We start from the raw sequence: 6,324 nt of genomic DNA, 5'->3' as shown, positions 1-6,324 counted from the left end.
TTGTAGAATTTTCCAGAGACAAAAAATCTTTCTTCAAAAAGAAGAATATTTTTATAAGGTAGTGGAACATGCCACATCATATTTATAATAGTCAATGTGGGGTTTTTGCAATACCTAAAGGTAGCGTTTGGTTCAGGGAATGTTATATTATTGAGGAATATTGTATTACTAGAAAGATAGATTACTATAGAATCTTTAGAAAAATGTGTTTGGTCGGTTTGAATAAATTGATGAGTATGTTATAACAATATGTTTGGTTGGGAGGATAAATGAGTGGGTATGTTATGTAGATTACTAAATTACCATCATTTTAAAATAATAATATAATATTATTTTTATTATTATTTTATTCTATTATTTTTTAAATTTATTATTTTAACCCCCCTATATTTGAAATTTTATCAAAACACCCCAACCATATACAACTTTAATTTGTAGCAAAGTCACCCCCACTCACCCCAAACCACCGCCGACAGCCACCACCACCACCAGAAGCTGCTGTAATGGTGCATGACTAGCTGGATCTGGCTGGTCGTACGCCGATTAGGCTTAATCCGACCAGATCTGGCTGTGAATATGGTTGTTTCACGGCTAGATCTGGCCGTTAATATGGTCATTTCACGACCAAAGATGTGGCCATTTCATGGCCAAAGATCTAGCCTTTTCACAGCCAGATCTATGGCATTTTACGGCCACATCTGGTCGTTTCCGGTCATGGATCACAAATCCATGGTCGAAAATGTCCTTATCGGCACACGATCGGCAAGATCCTGCCGGTCTTGTGCCGATATGACGACTTTCGTCGGTGGCCAGCGGTGGTGGCTAGCAGCCGGCGGTGGTCTTGGATGATTAGGGGTATTTTGTTAACTTTTAAACTTTTTTGTGGCGGGGGTGTTTTAGCTAAGTTCTCAAATGTAAGGGGTCTGGATAATTGTTATTTGGTAGACATATGAGGGCAAATGTGTCTGGAATGATAAAATATTAAGGGCAAAATAGGGTAAAAATTATGATTACCCCGGTAATCTAACATTAACACCCCCTGAAAAGGTAATCTGATTACCCCCAATATTACCAATAGTAACCACTATTTGTAATAAAATATTACTGTAATATTATATTATTGACAACCAAACGAGGGAATCTTGAAAATTAAACAAAGATTACATGATTTATCTTATTTCACCCCGAACCAAACGCACCCAAAATATTTTTAGATAGTCAAATCATCTTCTTTATTTGTTTGAAATTTGGTATATATTTTGAGTATTTTTAGAATATTTCATGAATGATTATCTAAATGAGCTTCTATTCCACTAATATCAATAATAGAGATTAGAGTGTTCAAAGGCGGTTAACCAAACCGGTTAACCGCTTTTTTGAACCGAACGGTTTGGTTAACCGCTTTTTTGAACCGAACCGGTTTTTTGGTTCGGAAAAATTCTCAAACCGAAACCGAACCAGTTTGGAGGGAAAACCGGTTTTTTGGTTAACCGGTTTTCCCTTTTTTTAATAAAACTTTTTTTTTTATTTTTTCCTAAATTATATTGTAAATATAAACAATACATATCCAAATAAAAATAAAACCGGTTTTCCCTTTTTTTTAATAAAACTTTTTTTTTATTTTTTCCTAATTATATTGTAAATATAAACAATACATATCCAAATAAAAATTAAACATTCATATATATCTATTGACTACTACTAACAAGACATTAAAAATATTATTATTTTTTTATTTAATATATAATATAATATATTATTTTTTTATTTAATATATATTTATATATAATCGGTTTTGGTTTACCGTTTTTTATTTTTTCCTGAACCGGTAACCGAATTGAAAATCTAGTTTTTTTAATTTTTTGAACCGTAACAGAATTTTTTTTTTATTGGTTTGGTTCAGTTTTTACATTTTTTTGAACACCCTAATAGAGACAATGAAATCAAATTGACGGATTACATCCCATTTTGTACTGTTTGAATGAAACTCATTTTCTAAAAGATTTTGGCTTTGGTAGAATGAGGGATACATTATCCATTTAGGTACAATTTTTTCATGAAATACAGGTTTTAATTTGTTCAATTTATGGATACTAAATATTATTTTTGTTCAATTTAAGGACAAAACGAACACTAATTTTAATTTGTTCAATTTATGGACACTAGATAACTTTGTTTAATTTAGAGACATTTGTTGTTAATTTAAACATAAAACAATAAAAAGAATTAGATATCCCTAGTTATTTATTTGGTTTTAATCTTTCAATTTTAAATTTAAACAATTAAAAGTATAAAAAATATTTTGATTACGAAGTGTAAATATTAAAAATAATAAGAAAAACAAAAAATAATAAAACAATTTAATTAGAAAAGAGAAAAGCCAGTTTTAAAATTAAATAAAAAAACTTTAATAAAAAAAAGGACAACCAATTTTGTTTTAAAATTTAAAAAATTAAAAAGCAAAAAATATAAAATCAAAAGAAAAAGAAAAGACGTTGGCTTTTCCTCGTAGCAACATAGATAATCATACTAGGGGAAAAGCATTGCCTTTTCCTTTTTTATTTATTCTATTTTTTTAGATATTTATTCTATTTTTTAGGTCGGGTCAGATCCTGGCTAGCTCGCTGGCCCTTGCTGGCTGCACCGTTGGCCTGAGGGAAAGCCAACGACTTTTCATTTTTTTTTTAATATTTATTTTATTTTTTAAATTGTTAGACATTTATAAACGTTTTAAAAGATAAAATTATTTCAGTAGACTTTATATTGCTTTTATTTATTTTATAACTTATAAATTTACTTATTTGCCCTCAATTCCTATTAAATGTAACTACAATTAAAAGCAAGTATCCCTAAATTGAACAAAGTTATTATTTAATGTCTGTATATAGAACAAATTAAATTGTTTTATCCCTAAATATTAACAAAGTTACTATTTTAGTGTCCTTAAATTGAACAAATTAAAATTTGTGTCCTTTATTACTAGTTTATGAAATAGTGGTATCTAAGTGATATTATCCATTGGTACGGGGTCCCATCATTTGATGATATTGATATAAAAATCAATAGAACGAGTTTAATTTTTGAAATAGTAATATTGGATCATAATAAAGTGATTTAACTGGCATGATTAATCCACCCAACCCGACCCAATTACTTGTATTCAACATTGGGGTGGATATTAGGGGTGTTCAAAAAAACTGGTTAGAACCGGAACCGATGGTTATCCGGGGTTTAGTTCCGGTTCCTACCCAAAACCGATTGTCAATGGGTAGATTCCGATTTCAAATTTTTGAAACTGTTACTGTGCAGTTCTGATTCCGGTTCCTATAATTAAAAACCGGAACCGGAACCAAGAACCGAGACTAATATAAAATAAAATTAAAGATTAGGGGGTTAATAAAAACTTTTGTAGAAAAAGTAATATGAATACATTTATATTTATATTTCATAACATTTAAAGTAAGTTGGTTTGACTTTTGAGAATCTACCTTTACAAAGTAACGGAGTTTGTAATTTGTAATTTTATTTTTGTTAGCAAGTGCCGGGGGGGTGTATTTGTAAGTTTTTAAGGGTTTTTTGTCATTTTAAAAACTTTAGGGGGGTCATTGTAATTTTATAGGGTACCCAGAACTAGAACCGGAACCGTTGTTACAGGTTTTGGTTCTGGTTCCAAATTTCAAGGAATCATCGGTTCCGGTTCCTTCAAAAAATGCAGGGTACCTGGAACCGAACACCCTAAGTGTATATGATTGGGTTGTAGGTTTAATATCCCAATCCACTTTTAATATTTAATTCATTATATTGTTAAGTAATTATAGATATTTAATATTATTAACATACAGCAATAGCTTTTAAAATAATTTTCAGGTATAATTATAATTAAAATTATTATAAAGGTATATATTTTTTGGTATTTATCCCATTTACTTAAAAATAATTATTTTATGACATAATCATAATTTAATTATATATAATATAATATTAGATTAAATAATGAATTGGATACAAAATTAATTCAAATAGTAAACCACTAACCTTGTGGTCGGATAACAAGACTTTAGTCATTTGAGTAAATTATCTATGAATTTTACAAAATGATCACTTATCACATTTGTGTTTTACTTGACCCATCTGGTTAAAAAAAAAAAAAATTATTAACCGAAACGGATTAAAACTCATGAAAAGTAACCGATTTTCACGTATTACTATTTCCTTTGTAGTGTAATGAATAAAGAGTTGTTGAAGGGTTTTGATGAAAAAGATGGAGCTATTTGCTGCCTTTGGACAATGACAATTCCAATTTCCATGGCAGAGTTGCATTAAAGATGAAAAATACAACACATTTTATTCAACCCTGAAATAGAACTGGATTCTATTTAAAGCTAGTTGTGGTTGTGGTCCTTGATCATTTGATTGTGAGAGCATAATACTCTAATTTTAAATTTAATAATTTAAAGATATTTATGGGGATAATAAATTTGTTTTAATAAAAAGAATAAGTTCCAACATGTCAAGAACAAAGAAAAGTTTAGATAATGAGACAAATTGCAAATAAAATCTTTTTGTGAACTGTCTTGGGTGTTTAATTGACAGATTCTGCTTTGTCTATTCTATCATCAATATTTTCAAAAATATGTTCATTATTTTTGGTACATTATCAACAAGATAAACTTCTCATTTTAATTCTGTGGCTCACCATGCATTTCAAAAAGGGACTCCACTCATTCACAACAAACATTATCTCAATAAGACTCATGCTATTGCCCCATCTTTTATCTCTTTATATTACAATTATTATTAATTTTTTTATGGTTATTTTATCCCTTACCTTACTAAAAGAGTTTTTACACATTAGTCTAATAGTGCGCCACGTTTTCTCAGCGTTGACAGTCATTGACCAATGCCGACCAATCAACAATTTTTTTTTTAAATTATTAGTTTTAATATTTATTAAACACTTATAAAATACAAATTTAGAATTATAAAAATATTTAAATAATTAAAATGTTCTTTTTGGTCATTATACTTATAACAACAATTGCAAAATCTAATTTTTCAAAGGCACAATCATAGATTTTGAAAATACATGTTAGCAATTATTAAAATAGTGCTTACCAAACTAGCCATTAGTAACTTATCTTTTAAACTCAATTTACTTTTTCAAGAAAACAAAAGGCAAAAAGAAAATGATGTATCATTCCAAGTCATAATAGCACAAAGTGATTTTAGAGTAAAAATAAATAAATAAAATAAAATAAAAGTTTAAATTTTGCTAATAAGGGTGGTCATTAAAACTTTTACCCAACCGATAGTTTTAAGGTTATAAGGGATTAGTTGAGGTGCGCATAAGCTGGCCTAGACACTTTGATCATTAAAAAGAAAATTTAGATTTTGCTAATAGGGATAGCCACTGAATTTCTTACCTGACCGGTAATTTTAGGATTTTCAGAGATTAGTTGAGTTGTACATAAGTTGCTGCGAACACCTTGATCATTAGAGAGAGAGAGTTCGTTTAGGTTTCATAAGTAAAATGAAGTGAATTTGATTGAAGTTGACAAGAGGGATTGTTTGTATTAGGCAACTCACATTGAGAACTTGACAAGAATAATTTCCAAACCCAATTGACTGATAAAGCATCTCATTATACAAAAATCAAGTACTAAAGTATGTGCTTTTGAAAAGACTTGATACCAATCTATCTAAATTCTTAATTACTTACATCCCAAAAGATTCCCACACCACTTTAATTGGCTACCAGAGGAAGACTTTTTTTATTTATTCAATAATATTTCTTCTAAAAACAAAAAATAATAATAATAACACTTAACTCAAGTTTGGGCTAAAAACATGAAGTCGGGATATATAATTAGGTTCTTCAGTTTCAAGTTTCAACTTTCTAGGCTTATGAAATGACAATGAGCTCTTTTTTGGGCTCCACATGCAGTAAAGTGGAGGACTACTTTACAAAAAAATCCAAATAATTTTCTACTCCTTTTCTTAGGACTTGAGACAATATGCTGACCTCATTTCACATTTAATACTTTTTGTGGTGAAGAAAAATAAAAGAAATCTCTTGGTTTCATGGGTGTTACAATTCAAATAAACCCCAAATCTCATTCTCATACAATCACAAAACCAAGACAACTTATTTGAAATTCTAATGTCATGTTCCTTTCACGTTGCCCCTTATTGAATCTTAAGAGATAAGGTTTTGTCTTGTCCTTTGGGTTTTGACATGTTAGCACATATGCTCGCATTCTTGAAATTGACATCCACTACGCTATATTTTGTCTAAGATTGGGCTTTAGAGTGTAGCCCATTCAG

This window comes from Pistacia vera, unplaced genomic scaffold (assembly GCF_008641045.1).
Source record: "Pistacia vera cultivar Batoury unplaced genomic scaffold, PisVer_v2 Contig117, whole genome shotgun sequence".
In the NCBI taxonomy this organism is placed as follows: Eukaryota; Viridiplantae; Streptophyta; class Magnoliopsida; order Sapindales; family Anacardiaceae; genus Pistacia; species Pistacia vera.
This window is presented reverse-complemented; position numbering follows the sequence as displayed.